The sequence below is a fragment of the Triticum dicoccoides genome, chromosome 2B, assembly GCF_002162155.2.
Source record: "Triticum dicoccoides isolate Atlit2015 ecotype Zavitan chromosome 2B, WEW_v2.0, whole genome shotgun sequence".
Taxonomy (NCBI): Eukaryota; Viridiplantae; Streptophyta; class Magnoliopsida; order Poales; family Poaceae; genus Triticum; species Triticum dicoccoides.
In genome coordinates this window covers 721,327,395-721,345,875 of record NC_041383.1, presented here as the reverse complement: position 1 = coordinate 721,345,875, position 18,481 = coordinate 721,327,395, and the positions used below count along the sequence as shown (strand labels likewise).

Sequence of the window (18,481 nt, the reverse complement as noted above, 5' to 3'; positions counted from 1 at the left end):
GTGTGTTCTTCTCTGAGGGTCACGGGCGTAAGAAATGTTTTTGCAAGGAGAATAAACACCTAACTACCTCTGTATTCAAAATGTTTTTCTAAAGTGTTGCATACGAATGATTTTTAATATTGTGTGTGCAATGGTTTGTTAGAACATTGTGTGTGCAATGGTTTTGCAATTGTTGTCCCTGCATTTCGACGATGCATCCACAAAGGTACTAGTGCATGTGCGTTACGCTAATCGTATAGCATCTGTACTGTGTTTATTTTTTCAGTTCACGCCAATATATTCTAATAATAGAGAACTCCAACATTGCACTGCAAAGAAACTTGTTTAGAAGATATGTAAACTGCAAGCAAACTACAAGGTTAACTGCGACACAAGCAAATCTAAATTTAGAACAAGCAAATGGCAGTCTTGAGAGAAAGCAAATCTAACGAGAAATCTAGAATGGCATGAGCAATCTTCTAGATACTTTTCTTGGCCGGGACCACCTGCTTCAGTAGTCGTAGTCGCCCCAGGACCTTGCGCGCTTCTTGGACTGCTCCTTCTCAAGTTTTGCTCGGCGGAGCCCTTCCTGGATGGTGGTGAGGTGGCTTCCATATCTCGTACGCAGCATAAGCATCTTTTGCCGCGTACTCGATGTGCCTCATGGACAGGGGCATGCATGCCCAACACCTGTGTTCTGCGTTGGTGATCTTCTTCTTCATGTCGTTGTAGTAGTCGTGGACAAGGATGCCTGAGACATCGCCAAGGGGGTCCAGGGGCTTGGCAGCTGTAGGCACCCTCCATTCTTTCTGGATGTCGACGAAGGGGGCAATCTCAAGTTCGACGCGGCCGAGCATCTCTATGTCACCGCCGATGGAGAAGCCAGCAGACGTGTACCTGGGGTCGGCGAGGAAGTTGTCGAACCTGGTGCAGTTCTTGTCGGCGGTGCTCAGTTGAAAGAGCAGCATCGGATGATCCTTGCCGATGGAGAGGTGGACGAGGGCTGGTTTCTGATCTTCGCCAACGTCGTTGGTGTACTCCACATCAAGTCCGACGATCTTGTGGCGCTCGAATTTGAGGTGTTGCTCGTACTGCTCGATGATGGTGGCCACCTTGTGCAAGTCGTTGGTGTGGATCACGTGCAACTTGGTGTTGCCGTGGGCCTGCACCTCGAATTCCCTGGTGAATCCCATGGCCTGGAGCAGTTTGTCCTCCTGCAACCTGGTATTTCATGGGGAACAGTGAGTGGGAGCGCAATGGTGATTTCTGTTCTTTGTGGGAGACAAGTCCACAACGGAAGTCTAAATTTAAGGGCGGGGAAGCGGCAAAGGAGTGCACGATCTCACTGTCGATGCGGTTGTGCACATCGTGGGTTCTAGATCGTGGTTTCGTCTCCCTGACGGTGTGGTTGTGCGCGTCCTGGGTTTTTGATCGTGGTTTTTCTTTATAAGAAATAAAAATAAAATCAGCAGTTATGTTTTTAAGAACCGTCGTATCTCCAGCAAGTCGGGGAGATGATCATTGTCTTGCGTAGTTTGCTATCAAATGTTAACTTTTACAATTTATCTCGTGCACAAGTCTCTAACCAAGAGAAGCATGGTTGAAGTGGCTGGTTTAACTCTCAGACACACAGGCATGGTACATTCACTGGTCGTGGCAATTGTTTTCAGTGATACATTGAGTTTGCTGTCAAATGTTAAGTTTTTGCACTCTCGTTGTATAAGTGATGTGCTTTATAGGAGGCACTGTTGTGTGTCTGTGTTGCAACTGATGCTACGAGATGGATAGAAAGAACGAGAAGCAACGAGGGGCGTGGACATGCAGCTGCAATAAGCACTTATACAACAAGATGCGCAACTGGAGGCACAGATACGGTGCTACGTGAGGCACAAAGATGAAGTTACGTGATTGCACGGATGTCAATTCGTGCTATGGTGCTACGTGAGGCACGGGCACGAACAAATAGCAGTGCACTCAACTACATGCGCAAAAAGCCATAGATGTGTTTCTGAGAAGCACCGGTCTCCATGGTTTTACCACAAGGTGGGATTCGACATTTATCTAGGGCATTCTGGGTTTTACAAGTGTAGGAAGAATCGTTTTACACTTATATGTTTTTTGGCAAAGGCACGACAATTACTTCTTTGACAAAGGAATGAACGTCGAATGTATGTGACGTGAGGATTGACAATAGGCGTCCGTTACTATTTTCCGGAATGTTTTTCAATTCACTATGAGAGGCATGAATGTGCCGACGGAACAGGGCATGATCATGTCTGAAATAGTTGCAAGTACGAGATGGGCAGAAACAACGAGAAGAAACAAGGGGCGTGGGCATGCAGCTGCGAAACGCACTTATACAGCGAGAAGCACAGCTAGAGGCACAGGTATGATGCTACGTGAGGCACGGACATGAAGCTATGTGATTGCATGGATGTCAATCCGTGCCCGTGTTCTGTCAAATGTTTTAAGTGACAGTTTGTAAAGGCATGGATGTTTAAGGTGACTGAGCCATAGGGGAAGGCGCTAGGTTTTTAGGAGGTGTATGCTTGAGGTCATCACAACAAACTACTTGGCATGACACTATTCTGCGAAGCACCATAGTGAAAATTATGTATACTACTGACGTGGGGAGCTAGCAACGTCACTAAACTATTCTGAAAGATACTTCACCACAGCCATTCATTCTCCATTATTAGTCAGCGAATCCTTTTATTATTATCAGAGATAAATAAAGTAACCCACGTAAGTGTTTCACCTTTTTGACATGAAATTTTCACCGCCGTCCTCTTGGACATAATTATATGCTCAGTTACATACCATGACATAACTAAATAACAAAACTGGTGTGTACAACCTGTTCAAAAAACAGACATAAATTACTGAACTAGGAAGTATAGCCGCCGGCAACGCTCTATCAGGAAAGGTCGTTGATTATCATCCGCAGCAATTTCATGTTTCCCAGTGTTGGCCACCGGTTTTCAATTGTGACAAGGACAATTGAACCAACCCTCAGCTGAGCTTCCCGGGCAAAATCTGAAAAACCTGTCACCTCCATTATGCCATCGGTTCGTATGGAGTACGTTGTGCTAATGTCTATTGCATCATACATCTCTATTAGGATGATTCCACCGTTTTGAGGTAGATATCCCAGGTTCATCTTTAGAAGCCTCACAATGACAGACGGGATTCTCTACAGATTGTACCGATATTACTTGATAAAATCAATGTACAAGGACATAAAACATTGAAAATAGCAAACAAAACCATGGCAGTGGATCAAAACAAATATTCAATGACTAACTAGGCGGCCATTTATGACATTAGTGACGTTTAGACGCTGCACAAAGGGTATTGTGGGGAAGTCGTCAGACTCAAACACATAGTATATCATCTATCCAAATTGTCTGTATGAGAGGTTTACGCCTCGACCAAACACTATTTTCCCAATGTACTCCCTCTCCGAGTCATTTAGAAAATCAAGAGCTGCATGGGAAAAAATAACTCATTTTCAAACAAATTTGTTTAAACAGATGAACTCGATATTTAAATTTAAAAGGAATGGTTAAGTTCAATGCATGTGATCAAGTTGGGATGATAATCAACAGAGTTGCATAAAACATTTTCGAAATAACTTTGACTGTAAGTATGACATTCATTTAGTGGACAGGGGTAGGAGCACCAAAGTATGCTGATAAATGTAATTGATAAAACAGTATGGAAGTTGGTGCACTTACCTAGTGATGGTTTGGGAAGGGGCCTGTGACCTCCTCGAGAATCACTGAGTCTCAGATCTATCTCAATGGACAGACTCCTAGTATCCAGGTTTATGATGATTAGATCTCGATAACAAAGATCGTAGTCACTAATTAACTTTTCCCAGCCAGGTCCATGAATTTTTGACCGGTTAGGTTCATCGGTGATGCGGCTCTCATATGACAGATCCTCATTGGTGATCAGTACTGGATTCCTTTGTTTTCCTTCTTCTTGAAATGCTTGCTCTTTCCACTGATAGATTGAAGAAGTGACTTGCTACCTGCAATAGCACGGCACATACTGCGCAAGAAAAAAATCTTCAAACCGGCAAGAAGGAATCCTTGAATACCGACATGTATAACCAAGACAGATAGCGCTTATCATATATGTACCAATTGTTTTTAACATGTTGCTGTTTGATAAAACAAGGTACATCAAAAATTGAAAACATATCATTAAATGCTTAAATGTAGGCATTCCATTCCAACAATATGCTAGAAATTTTTATTTCCTCGATTAGAAAGATACACTAGTTGGTAGTAAGTGATGGGCAGCATGGGGTGGCAAACATTTCTGCTTACCAGGCATGTCTTGAAGCATCGAGGAAGATGCACTGTTATCGCGCTGTGAAGAACGCCTGACTCCAATCTAGAGCAGCCGAAGTTGGTACATATATCAGAGCACATGGTTTCCCCTGGAATACGTTGCAAAACAACGGTTATATGAAATTCTCAACACCAGGAAAATTTTATTATCTTGAAAAACTATTCGTGCTAGTGTTTAAATGACCCAAGACCGTGCTAGTGTTTTCTGAATTGTTCATTTCTGACACGGCCTCTCAGAGGGACACGGTGCCTGCAATTAAAAGGGGCATGCAATCTTTTGCTTTGACGAATTCTTCGGATGCATGAGTTTTGTTCAATATGATAATGATAATGGAAACCCAACATCTAAAAAGTGATTGGAGGTTCATTGCTGACCTTAAGTCATTATCATAGCATTCCAAATGTTTTTAGTGACGCGTTCACACGGACGTATGATTTTCACAACCTCTCGATGCCCGTTCGTTTCCTGTGGGGTGCACGAACGTCCTTCGGAGAGGCGCGGTTGCAGCAGTTGCAGGTTTGCAGTCGACACATGTTGCTTTTAAAAGACAAAATTTCATGGCAAATAACTAAGATAAACAAGAGGATACTAGTTTGATTTTTGAGCATATGTGCGAGCTGATTTCTTTTATCATTGGGTCCAGAAACATATGATCAATATTGAAAACAAACAGCATAAACGTTTATATTCCTAATTTTAAAAACATGAGTTTACTGCCTCAACAAAAAAAAGCTTACAGACAGTACAATGCAAAATGAGTGAAAATTGTTTGACCATGTTTACACAATGCACTCATTCAATATAGCAAGTACATCTCTCCAGACCTATTTTCAGCATCCACAGTTGAATGGATCTGGAAAATCCAGATATTCAACACCTGTGTTTTTTAAATCCATGTGCATATGCTTGCAAGTTGTTGTTAATTTAAGCTTGGCCCAATTAGAAGCCCTGTTGTCCATCTGAAGTGCCTCTTCTTGCCGTTTGTAAAATTCACGAGTGAAATCTCTGTGCAGGCCAAACTTAAGCCTGATTGTAAGTAGCATCCTAGCATTGAGAATAAAGAATGTCACAAATGCAGTGTTTGCATCTGTGACTTCATAGTCTTCCAGCGTTAATGCCCTCAAACAAATGTCGGGATTATTGATAAACACCAACTGCTTTTGGTGACATTCATTTGTTATACCTCTTTGATCCCATCCTCCCTGCTAAACACACATAAAGAGCAAACTGAGCAGTTAGTGCCAGTATATTATGTATATTGTGCGTGGGCTTTCAACGCATGTGAAACCATCACCTCGATAAACAAGTTTTGCAAGCATTGAAAGCATCACAGCAAGTCAACAATCTCATCCAGGTTAAAGCATGTCTGTGAGATAAACAAGGTCTTGAAAGAATCCAGCACCGCGTGTAGGCTACTTATGCAGAGACCCTTCATTGAGCACATAACGAGATATTATTAGCTCATGGATGTGAACCTCAAGTGCTTTTGAATAACGCAGGTCAAAATAACATGCAGAGGCAGTACCTGAATAACTGTAGACCCAATGACAATATTTGTTTCGTTGGGAAATTCAGAAATTTTCCCCAGTGTGTCCAACACAGGCGCGGACACAACTGTTATTTGTAGGTGTGCATCTACAGAATCATGTAGCAGTATCCGGAGGCAAGGCGCATCCTCAATGATCAGTTTTCCTCCATCGGAATGAATGCAAATGCTTATAACCCTAGCTGAGTTTATTCGTGGACAGCAGAATTTCTTGTTGCAAACAAGCAGCAGGCACTGCAGGGCAGGGCAACCGTGGTGGATGAACTTCCGCAAGGAGACATCCGATATATAAACCTCCACCAGCGAAAGTCTCCTGAGGAGTGGGAGGCAAAGCATTTCTACTAGATTGTCTTCTAGTTTGCACATGGCGAAGGTGACGGTGTGGTGAGACGAGAGAAATCTAGAGATGGATGCTGGTGGCGACGGCATAGAAGAAGGGATTCTGCGTGTTGATGGCCCTGTGTAGAAGAAATTTGTGAATATATGATAGAACTCTAAAACCTGGAGTTGGTCCAGATTCTGAGATAGGAACAACTCATCGACGCCACAAGGTTGGCACTGGAGGTAGCTTGTCGGGATGCAGAGGCGGCGAACCGGGACCTCGTGAATGGAGAGGACAGATACAGGAAGACTGAAGCCATCGGCGACAGATTCTCCACGACAGTTGCAACTAAGATGTCGGCATTGAGTTCTGACGTATTTTTCCTGGACGATTTGCTTGCCCGGGAGAACGCGGATGATTTGGCAACATATTTTTTCCAGAGATCTCATAGAACGAGTATGAAGGATCACACGGAAGTCGATATCGAGTGATGCGGTGCGCCATATGCGGCGCCACCGAGATGCGAGTACTTGTGCGCACATGCCTTCCTTTATGGGCAGACGAGAGATGATCTCGCCAAGGATGGCGGATGGGAGATCGCTGATGCGGTCTGGACCAGACTCAACATGGTTTTCGGATCCAGTGGGCGGGCCACGGTCGCTCCTCTTAACGAGCTTAGAGGGCACAGGTACAGTTGCGAACCTCGTCTTCTTGTCGCTAGAGGCACGCTTCTTCATCTCCATTGCAGAGCTCGTGCGGCCTTTGTTGCAGCTCTCTGTGTGTTGGATCTGGGAAGAGGGTTAGGGTTTTACAATTAACAAAGATGACAATATATATACGTACCTAATCTGGAAGATTTTGACAGACATGGTGGAATAGTCACAGCTTCGACAGACGTGCGTCTTGGCGAGGTATGGCTATCAACTGTCCAGATACAAGAGAAGTTTGGTGGGAGAGGCAAGGTTCGGCATACTCAGTTAAGGACGCACGGTTGTGCGGTCTGTAGAGACACGGTGGTGTGGAGCCACGACACGGTGGCAAGTGTCATGTGAGGCACGTGCGTGCAGGCGCTGGAGGCACCTAATTGCAGTCTGTGGAGGCACCGACCCCATTGAAGCCTCTACAAACATAGGTATCAACTCCCTGGATGCACAAAAGTGTGGTGGCAGAGGCATGGCTGCGAACTCTCAGTTGAAAAGACACGGTTGTGGAGTCTCTGGATCCACGTGCCATGTGTCTCCAGGGGAACATAAAAGCCACGGCTCGTGGCACGTGAGGCACAAGGGTGCAGACTCCAGGGGCACGGAAGTTTATCCTCTATAGGCACGTACGATTGTCAACCATGTGGATGCATAAAATTATGGTGGCAGAGGCATGGATCTGAATACTCAGCTATGGAGGCACGGGTGTGTATTCTCTGCAACCACAACGGTCACGGCAAGTGTCATGTGAGGCACGTGTATTGAAACACCGGAGGCACCGATATGAAGCCTCTTAGGCACGAGTGTCAACCGAAATGGTTATACAAAACTGTGGTGAGAATGTTCAGCTCGAGAGACACCGTTGTGAGCTCTCTGGACCAGCAGGCGTCTCGTTCCACGGGCACCTAATAGTCACGGCTTATGTGACGTGAAGCACGTAGATGCAGGCGCCGGAGGCACTGTTGGGGAGCCACTACACGCACGGGCGTTGCGTTTCTCCAGGCCTGGCTCAGCATAAACCCTCTCTGGGTGCAGAAAAGTGTGTGCAGAAGGCGCCGAAGTCAGTAACCTTCTCTGGGTTGGCATACTCAGTTAAAGAGCCAGGACACGGTGGCAAGTGTCATGTGAGGCACGTGTGTGCAGGCGCTAGAGGCACCTAATTGTAGTCTGTGCAGGCGCTAGAGGCACCTAATTGCAGTCTGTGCAGGCACGGACCCCATTGAAGCCTCTACAGACTTAGGTATCAACTCCCTGGATGCACAAAAGTGTGGTGGCAGAGGCATGACAGCAAACTCTCAATTGAAAAGACACGATTGTGGAGTCTCTGGATCCATGTGTCGTGTGTCTCCAGGGGAAAGTAAAAGCCACGGCTTGTGGCACGTGAGGCACAAGGGTGCAGGCTCCGGAGGCACCGAAGTCTAGCCTCTACAGGGACGTACGATTGTCAACCCTCTAAATGCACAAAATGACGGTGGCAGAGGCATGGATCCGAATACTCAGCTATGGAGGCACGGGCGTGTATTCTCTGCAACCACAAGGGTCACGGCTGGTGTCATGTGAGGCACGTGTATTGAAACACCGGAGGCATGGTAATGAAGCCTCTTAGGCACGAGTGTCAACCCAATGGATGCACAAAAGTGTGATGAGAATGCTCTGCTGGAGAGACACTGTTGCAAGCTCTCTAGACCCGCGGGCGTCTAGTTCCACGGGAACTTAACAGTCACGGCTTATGTCACGTGAGGCACGTAGATGCAGGCGGGCGCCGGAGGCACTATTGGGGAGCCACTACATGCACGGGCATGGCGTTTCTCCAGGCCTGGCATAGCATAAACCCTCTCTGGGTCCACAAAAGTGTGCGCAGAAGGCACCGAAGTAAGGCTTCTACATGTACATGTACCAACCTTCTTGGTACTCAGTTAGAAAAGCACAATTGTGAAGTTTCTAGACAAAGTCTGACCCCAAGACGAAGAAAAGCCGTCATGTCACGAGACACACGGTTTTATTGGCCTACGAATCACGGACTTGCTTCGGTATTGGAAAGGTTCCCACTGACGAGTTCATTATCAGTGGGAACATGGTACTGTACTAACGAAGAGTCAGTGTCGTGCCGGTAAAATACTCCGAATCTTTCCACTGAAACATTCAATGTGCTTGAAGGCACGGACGTTTGCACAGTCACAACACTTTCATTTGCACAATCACAACACTTTCTGGTCAAGGATTGTTATGGCAAGCTTACAGACGATACAAAATATTACAAGGGTTATTTGTTCATGTTTAGACAAAACGCACGTTCAAAAGGGCGCAACAACATGTAACCCTGCAAGCTTGAACAAATTACTCCAGCTTTGTGTTCAGCAGTCACAGCTGAATGGGTCCGTCAGATCCAGGTATTCAACACGTGTGAGTTTTAAATAAAAGAACCGGTGCTTGCATGCTCCTGGTAATATAAGGCGAGCACATTCAGAAGCCTTTTTGTGCCACATAAGATCCTTTTGATGCTTTTCATAAAATTCTTCCGTGAGCTCTTGGTCGAAACGATAGTTAAGCCTCATGGTCTCAAGCTTGCTTGCACTCAGAACAAAGAATCTCACAAATTCAATATTTACCAGGCAGGGTTCATAGTCATCCAGCATTACTGTCTTCAAACGAAAGTCATCTCGTTTGACAAATGGTTGGTGCTTACGACGCCATATATTTGTTTCTCCGCAACAGAATCCTCCCTAGATGTACATGAAGAACGAAAATACTTAAGCTCTAAAAATAGAGATTCTGTCGAAAGAGCATCCAGTGTAAAGTATTTATTGGATTTTTTGTAGATACGGCTGTATGTAATACTAAAACATGTCTACCCACGGGTGTATCAATATACAGACGAATGTAAGACAAGCTTTTTAAGACATACAGTAGAAGTAGTACATTATGCATGTTATGGGCTTTCAATGTGTGTGAGAATCATCACCTCGATAAACAAGTTCTCAAGGCTTCAAAAGCATTGCATCAGGGAAACGGTGGCGTCCACTTCAAAACACACCTTGACGAGCAAAGTCTTGACCGTTTGAAGCACCGTTGACAGGCTGACTGCCGGCAAACCCTGTATGGTGCACGCACAATGATTTTAAAAATTGAACAAAAGGTTCTATTACATGAAATTTGTTTACTCAGACAAATGCAGCTGAACACTAGGTACTTGGATAACTGTAGGGTTACGCGTGACCTTGGATTCAGAGAAAAAATCATGGAATTTGCCCACAGTCTCCAGTTTAGGTGCAGACATGACAATTATCTGCAAGTTGCTGCTGAGAATATCGTTAAGCAACCGGTGAAGTGACGGGGCATCCTCTATAACAAGTTCGCCATGTCCACAGCGAATTCCAATGCTTACAAGGTTACGTGAGTTTATTCGTTTGCCACAGCTTTCCATATTCCAAGTAAGCAGTAGGCACCGGAGTGCGGGGCAACTAGAGTGGATGATGCTTTCAAGCGAGATGTCTGATATACCAACGTCCACAAGTGAAAGTCTCTTGAGCAGTGGTAGTTTAAGAGCCTGAACATAACTGTCTGGTATTTGGCAAAGAGCAAAGGTGGTGGTGTGTAGGGAGGATGCAAACCGAGAGAACGACGCCGGTGCAAAAGGCGCGGATGATGGCTGTGTGAGTGGTCGTACGACACACTCTCTCACGAAATCTGGGAACGTGTAATAGAACTCGAGCACCTGGAGATTGTTTAGTTTGGATGATTTCAGCCAGGCATCAACGGCGGAGGGTCTGGACTGGAGGTAGCACGCCGGTATGCATAGATGGTGAACTACGCCCCCATGGGCGGAGAGGATGGCTTCCGAAATGGTCGTATCGTCAGTGCCAGATTTGCGAGGGCACCGAGTTCCGAAGTGCCTTTCGCGGGCGAGCTCCCAGGTAGGAGGCGCCACAGAGATTTTCTAGATATGAACTGTTTCGAGAGGCTTAAAAAGACGAGCGGCAGGGATCTCACGCCAGTCGAGATTCAGAGGAGCGGTGGGCCATAAAGGACGCCACCGACGAGCGAGGATGCGAGTACAGTTGCTATCCTTGATGGGGAGACGAGAGATGATCTCACCTAGAATAACGTCCGGGAGATCGCTGTTGCAGTCCGAACGAGTTTTTTTCCTCGTGCTCCTTAGATTCGGTGGGCGGACGCTCACCGGTCCCCGCCGGTACCGCCAAACACCCAGAGGAATGCGTCGTCGGTGGCACGAGTCTTGCCCTCTTGGTTATGATTTTTTCCAGGGTAAAAGACCTCATATAGCAGAAGATGGGCACCGGAGGGCCACCAGGGGGCCCAGGAGACAGGGGGCCGCGCCCAGTAGGGGGGCGGGGCACCCCCCACCCTTCTGGCCTGGGTGTGGCCCCCCTACAGTACTTTCTTTTCTCAATAACTCTTATTAAATCCAAAAATGACTTTCGTGGAGTTGCAGGTCTTTTGGAGCTGTGCAGAATAGGTTTCCAATATTTGCTCCTTTTCCAGCTAGAATCCTAGTTGTCGGCGTCCTCCCTCTTCATGATAAACCTTGTAAAATAAGAGAGAATAGCCATAAGTGTTGTGACATAATGTGTAATAACAGCCCATAATGCAATAAATATCGATATAAAAGCATGCTGCAAAATGGATGTATTAACTCCCCCAAGCTTAGACCTCGCTTGTCCTCAAGCGGAAGCCGAAATCGAAAAATATGTCCACATGTTTAGAGATAGAGGTGTTGATAAAAATAAAATACGGACATGAGGGCATCATGATCATTCTTATAACAGCAACATATATAGATTTTGTCAGATGATTTCTTACTCTCAAGTAACAATCTATTCACAATGTCAAGTATGGTCCACAAACTTCATTGAAAACTAACAAACTATAATCTCAGTCATTGAAGGAATTGCAATTTATCATAACACTAGAAAGAGTCAAGAATAGAGCTTTTCAGCAAGTCCACATACTCAACTATCATATAGTCTTCTACAATTCCTAACACTCACGCAATACTTATGGTAATAGAGTTTTAATCAGACACTAAGAGAGATAGGGGCTTATAGTGTTGCCTCCGAACGTATTCACCTTTGGGTAATGTCAACAATAATAGTCCATGCTAACGAACATCAAGTTGGATATATGTATCAGGATCTTTCCAACACGAGGTGCTTGCCAAAGGATAAAATGAAAAATGGAAAGGTGGAGATCACCTTGACTCTTGCATAAAGTAAAAGACATAAAGTAAAAGATAGGCCCTTCGCAGAGGGAAGCAGAGGTTGTCATGCGCTTTAATGGTTGGATGCACAAAATCTTAATGCAAAAGAATGTCACTTCATATTGCCACTTGTATATGGACCTTTATTATGCAGTCCGTCGCTTTTATTGCTTCCATAACAAAATCGTATAAAGCTTATTTTCTCTGCACTAATAAGTCATGCATATTTAGAGAGAAATTTTTATTGCTTGCACCGATGACTACTTACTTGAAGGATCTTACTCAATCCATAGGTAGATATGGTGAACTCTCATGGCAAAATTGGGTTTGAGGATATTTGGAAGCACAAGTAGTATCTCTACTTGGTGCAAGGAATTTGGCTAGCATGAGGGGGAAAGGCAAGCTCAACATGTTGGACGATCCATGACAATATACTTTAACTGAGATGTGAGAAAACATAAACCATTACGTCGTCTTCCTTGTCCAACATCAACTCTTTAGCATGTCATACTTTAATGAGTGCTCACAATTATAAAGGATGTCCAGATAGTATATTTATATGTGAAATCCTCTCTTTCCTTATTACTTCCTATTAATTGCAACGATGACCAAAACTATGTATGTCAACTCTCAACAACTTTTAAGAGTCATACCTCCTATATGTGAAGTCATTACTATCCATAAGATCAATATAAACTCTTTTATTCTTTTTATTTTCTTAAGATCATGGCAAGATAGCAAAGCCCTTGACTCAACACTAATCTTTATTATAGATAGCTCACAGACTCGATTACATAGAAGGATCACAAAGCAAAACTCAAAACTAATTCATACCAAAACTTTATTCTACTAGATCTAGATATTACCAAAAGGTTCAAACTAAATAAAATGGTAAAAATAGGAGTGTGATGGCGATACGATACCTGGGCACCTCCCCCAAGCTTGGCAGTTGCCAAGGGGAGTAACCATACCCATGTTATTATGTCTCCTTCTTCAGAGTTGGTGTTGAAGGAGTTGTTGATGATGTAGGCTTGTCATCCATCTTCCAAGGCATAGGCTCACCATCATAGAAGGATGATCGAGTCTCCGGGATGCTCAAATCTGCAGCCAAACTCATCCTCTTGAATCTATATTCATACTCACAGTTTTGGTTTTGCAGGTCATAGATCTGGGCTTGGAGATGCTCGATTTTCTCATGAAGCTTGAAGATGGTCTCCCCAATGTCCTTGGCATCCAGCTTGTGGTTGTTGGTGAACTCCGTGATCATCATCTGGTTGGCGTTGAGTCCACGCTCCACCATCTCTTGGCACTTGAAAACTTGTTGTTCCATAGCTTCAAGCTCTGTCTCCACACTTCCGGTACGCCTGGGTCCCTCCACGTCGCGGATGTGCAGCACCCCCTCATGCATCTCAATGGTTTGAGGGTGTTGCAACACCTCTGCAAGATAGGGGTTGATAACCCTCTTGAAAAACTTGTCCTTGGGAGTTCTTGGAGACGTCATAGTGCTCTAGATCTGTCAAAAAACAGCTCGAAACGAAAACAGAGGATAATTGCGTGATACGCTGGTCAAAACTTTCGGCAAATTATATAGTGAATTTTTACCGACCAAAATATGTAAGGTGCAAGAAAACGGGGTTCGGGAGGCACACGAGGTGCCCACGAGATAGGGGGGCATGCCCAGTAAGAGTGGGCGCGCCCTCCACCCTCGTGGAGGCCTCGTGTCCTTCCAGGATTACTTCTTTCTTTTCAAAATTCTTAAATATTCCAAAACTGAGAGAAATTGTCATTAGAATTGTTTTGGAGTCCGTTTACTTACCGCACCATATACCTATTCCTTTTTGGAGTCTGAAACGTTCTGGAAAGTGTCCTGAGGGAGTCCTGGACTAGGGGGTGTCCGGATAGCCAAACTATCATCATCGGCCAGACTCCAAGACTATGAAGATACAAGATTGAAGACTTCGTCCCGTGTCCGGATGGACTTTCCTTGGCATGGAAGGCAAGCTTGGCGATACGGATATGTAGATCTCCTACCATTGTAACCGACTCTGTGTAACCCTAGCCCTCTCCGGTGTCTATATAAACCGGATGGCTTTAGTCCATAGGACGAACAACAATCATACCATAGGCTAGCTTCTAGGGTTTAGCCTCCTTGATCTTGTGGTAGATCTACTCTTGTAACACACATCATCAATATTAATCAAGCAGGACGTAGGGTTTTACGTCCATCAAGAGGGCCCGAACCTGGGTAAAACATCGTGTCCCTTGTCTCCTGTTACCATCCGCCTAGACGCACAGTTCGGGACCCCCTACCCGAGATCCGCCGATTTTGACACCGACATTGGTGCTTTCATTGAGAGTTCCTCTGTGTCGTCACCGATAGGCTCGATGGCTTCTTCGATCATCATCAACGACGCAGTCCAGGGTGAGACCTTCCTCCCCGGACAGATCTTCGTGTTCGGCGGCTTTGCACTGCGGGCCAATTCGCTTGGCCATCTGGAGCAGATCGAAAGCTACGCCCCTGGCCGTCAGGTCAGATTTGGAAGTTTGAACTTCACGGCTGACATCCGCAGGGACTTGATCTTCGATGGATTCGAGCCACAGCCAAGCGCGCCGCACTGTCACGACAGGCATGATTTAGCTCTGCAGCCGGACAGTACCCTGGAGGCCGCACTCGAGTCTGCTCCAATCTTCAATTCGGAGCCGACTGCGCAGATCGAGGACGGGTGGCTAGACACCGCCTCGGGGGATGCAACCTCTACGGAGATAGAGCCGAACACTGACCTTGTCCCTCATGAAGCTCGTGACTCCGAGGTGCCGGACTCCTCGCCGGACTCAGAACCTCCCGCACCCCCTCCGATCGAATCCGATTGGGCGCCAATCATGGAGTTCACCGCTGCGGACATCTTTCAACACTCACCTTTCGGCGACATCTTGAGTTCGCTAAAGTATCTCTCGTTATCAGGAGAGCCCTGGCCGGACTACGGTCAGGATGGTTGGGATTCGGACGACGAAGAAATTCAAAGCCCACCCACCACCCAGTTAGTAGCCACTGTCGACGATCTAACCAATATGCTAGACTACGACTCTGAAGACATCGACGATATGGACGATGATGCCGGAGATGACCAAGAACCAGCGCCTACCGGGCACTGGAAAGCCACCTCATCATATGACATATACATGGTGGATATCCCAAAGGATGGTAATGGCGAAGGAACAGCGGAGGATGACCCCTCCAAGAAACAGCCCAAGCGCCGGCGTCAGCGGCGCCGCTCTAAATCCCGCCACAGCAAGAATGAAGATTCCGGCACTGGAGATAATAACACCCCAGACAGTGCCGAAGACAACCCACTCCAGCAAGATTCAGCACAGGAGGACGGAGACGCCATCCCTCATGAGAGAGCGGCAGAAGAAGAGGTAGAGGATTATATGCCTCCCTCCGAAGACGAGGCAAGCCTCGACGACGATGAATTCGTCGTGCCTGAGGATCCCGTCGAACAAGAGCGTTTCAAACGCAGGCTTATGGCCACGGCAAAGAGCCTCAAGAAAAAGCAGCAACAGCTTAGAGCTGATCAAGATCTGCTAGCCGACAGATGGACTGAAGTCCTCGCGGCCAAAGAGCATGAGCTTGAACGCCCCTCCAAAATCTACCCTAAACGCAAGCTGCTCCCTCGATTAGAGGAGGAGGCGTATGAACCTGCATCACCAGCAGACAATACGGCTGACCGACCACCCCGTGGTCGCGACAGAGAGGCCTCTAGGCCCTTCACTAGAACCGTACCCTGGCATCGCTCGAAAAGCACAAGGCCACAGGGGAACGCTCTGAACTTGCGAGATATATTGGAGGATAAGGCAAGACAATCAAGATCGATCTATGGATCGCGTGGGCGCCCCATGATACGCGATGACAACCGTCGCGCCGGACACAGTAAGTCCGGCCGGGCCGAACAAAATAGACAAAACTCTTTTGAGCTCCGTCGTGATATCGCCCAGTACAGAGGCGCCGCACACCCACTATGCTTCACAGATGAAGTAATGGATCATCAAATCCCTGAAGGGTTTAAACCCGTGAATATTGAATCTTACGATGGCACAACAGACCCCGCGGTTTGGATCGAAGACTATCTCCTCCACATCCACATGGCCCGCGGTGACGATCTTCACGCCATCAAATATCTCCCACTCAAACTTAAAGGACCAGCCCGGCATTGGCTTAACAGCTTGCCAGCAGAGTCAATCGGGAGTTGGGAAGACCTGGAAGCCGCATTCCTCGATAACTTCCAAGGCACGTATGTGCGACCACCAGACGTTGATGACCTAAGCCACATAATTCAGCAGCCAGACGAATCGGCCAGACAATTCTGGACACGGTTCTTAACCAAGAAAAACCAAATCGTCGATTGTCCGGATGCGGAGGCCCTCGCGGCCTTCAAGCATAACATCCGCGACGAGTGGCTTGCCCGGCACCTGGGACAGGAAAAGCCGAAATCCATGGCAGCCCTCACATCACTCATGACCCGCTTCTGCGCGGGTGAGGACAGCTGGCTAGCACGCAGCAACAACCTCAGCAAAAATTCTGGCAGTCCGGATATCAAGGACCGTAATGGCAGGTCGCGTCGCAACAAAAACAAACACTGCATTAACGGCGATAATAGTGAAGATACGACAGTCAATGCCGGATTCAGAGGCTCTAAAGCCGGTCAGCGGAAAAATCCATTCAAAAGAACTACTCCGGCTCCGTCCAATTTGGACCGAATACTCGACCGCTCGTGCCAGATACACGACACCCCCGAAAAGCCAGCCAACCACACCAACAGGGACTGTTGGGTATTCAAGCAGGCAGGCAAGTTAATTGCCGAAAACAACGACAAGGGGCTGCATAACGATGACGAGGAAGAGACCCAACCGCCGAACAATAGAGGACAGAAGGGTTTCCCCCCACAAGTGCGGACGGTGAACATGATATACGCAACACACATACCCAAAAGGGAGCGGAAGCGTGCACTCAGGGATGTATACATGATGGAGCCAGTTGCCCCGAAGTTCAATCCATGGTCCTCCTGCCCGATCACTTTTGACCGAAGGGACCACCCCACCAGCATCCGCCACGTTGGATTCGCCGCATTGGTTTTAGACCCAATCATCGATGGATTTCACCTCACCAGAGTCCTGATGGACGGCGGCAGCAGCCTGAACCTGCTTTATCAGGATACAGTGTGCAAAATGGGCATAGACCCCTCAAGGATTAAACCAACCAAGACAACCTTTAAAGGCCTCATACCAGGTGTAGAAGCCAATTGTACAGGCTCAGTTACACTGGAAGTGGTCTTCGGATCCCCGGATAACTTCCGAAGTGAGGAGTTAATCTTCGACATAGTTCCGTTCCGCAGCGGCTATCATGCTCTGCTCGGACGTAACGCGTTTGCAAAGTTCAACGCGGTGCCGCACTATGCATACCTCAAGCTCAAGATGCCAGGCCCTCGAGGAGTCATCACGGTCAACGGAAATACTGAACGCTCTCTCCGAACGGAGGAACATACAGCGGCTCTCGCGGCAGAAGTACAGTGCAGCCTCTTAAGGCAATTCTCGAGTCCGGCCGTTAAGCGACCGGACACGGCTAAACGCGCCCGGAGTAACCTACAACAAGACCACCTGGCACGTTCCGAGCACGCGTAGCAGTGCGGCCCCAACCCCAGCCCCTGCAAAACGTCAAGACAGGTCCTTCACGTACACCATTACGCTTTGGAGATACCATGGGCATGGGGAGAGGGGCACGACCACGATAGGCCCAGAATGCGGCTCAACCACACCAGGGGCTCTCAAGTGTGTCGTTCTTTTTCTCTTTTTTTCTTTTTATTTTTACCCACAGGACTCCGTTCGTCAGAGGCCCTGTCCGGCAGCAGACCTGCCGAACTCACGATGCAACAGCCAGGGAAGGAAAAAGGCTACAACAAATATCCAGGTGGTCTCCATTACGAGCATTAAATCTGTTTTATACACCATTCCGCAGCCTACCCCCTGGAGGGGGACATGTTTCATAGTCCCATCCCTTGCTTATCGCACCATTTGTATCGTTCTGCATTCACAGCAGTCTTTTCTTGAATAAGTAATGCAGCACCTTTTTGCTTATAATTGCATTTCTTTCTTATACATATGTTCATTTATGACATGTTGCATCCGTACATTTTGGTACGGCTAAATACACCAGGGGCTTATGTTTCCCGCATCATGGCGTGATAAGTTCGAACACTTTCACAAGTGCGGCACCCCGAACTTATAGCATTATATGCATCGGCTCCGAATCATGTCTTGGGTCAATAGTTGGGTTTGCCCGGATCCCATGTTTTGGTACC

The 18,481-nt window shown here is 46.8% G+C and overlaps 1 pseudogene; it reads right to left on the bottom strand.

Annotated features, from left to right (window-relative positions):
• Positions 1–542: 542 nt before the first annotated feature.
• The window catches only part of LOC119361249, a 60,874-nt pseudogene continuing 42,935 nt past the window's right edge, over positions 543–18,481 (bottom strand).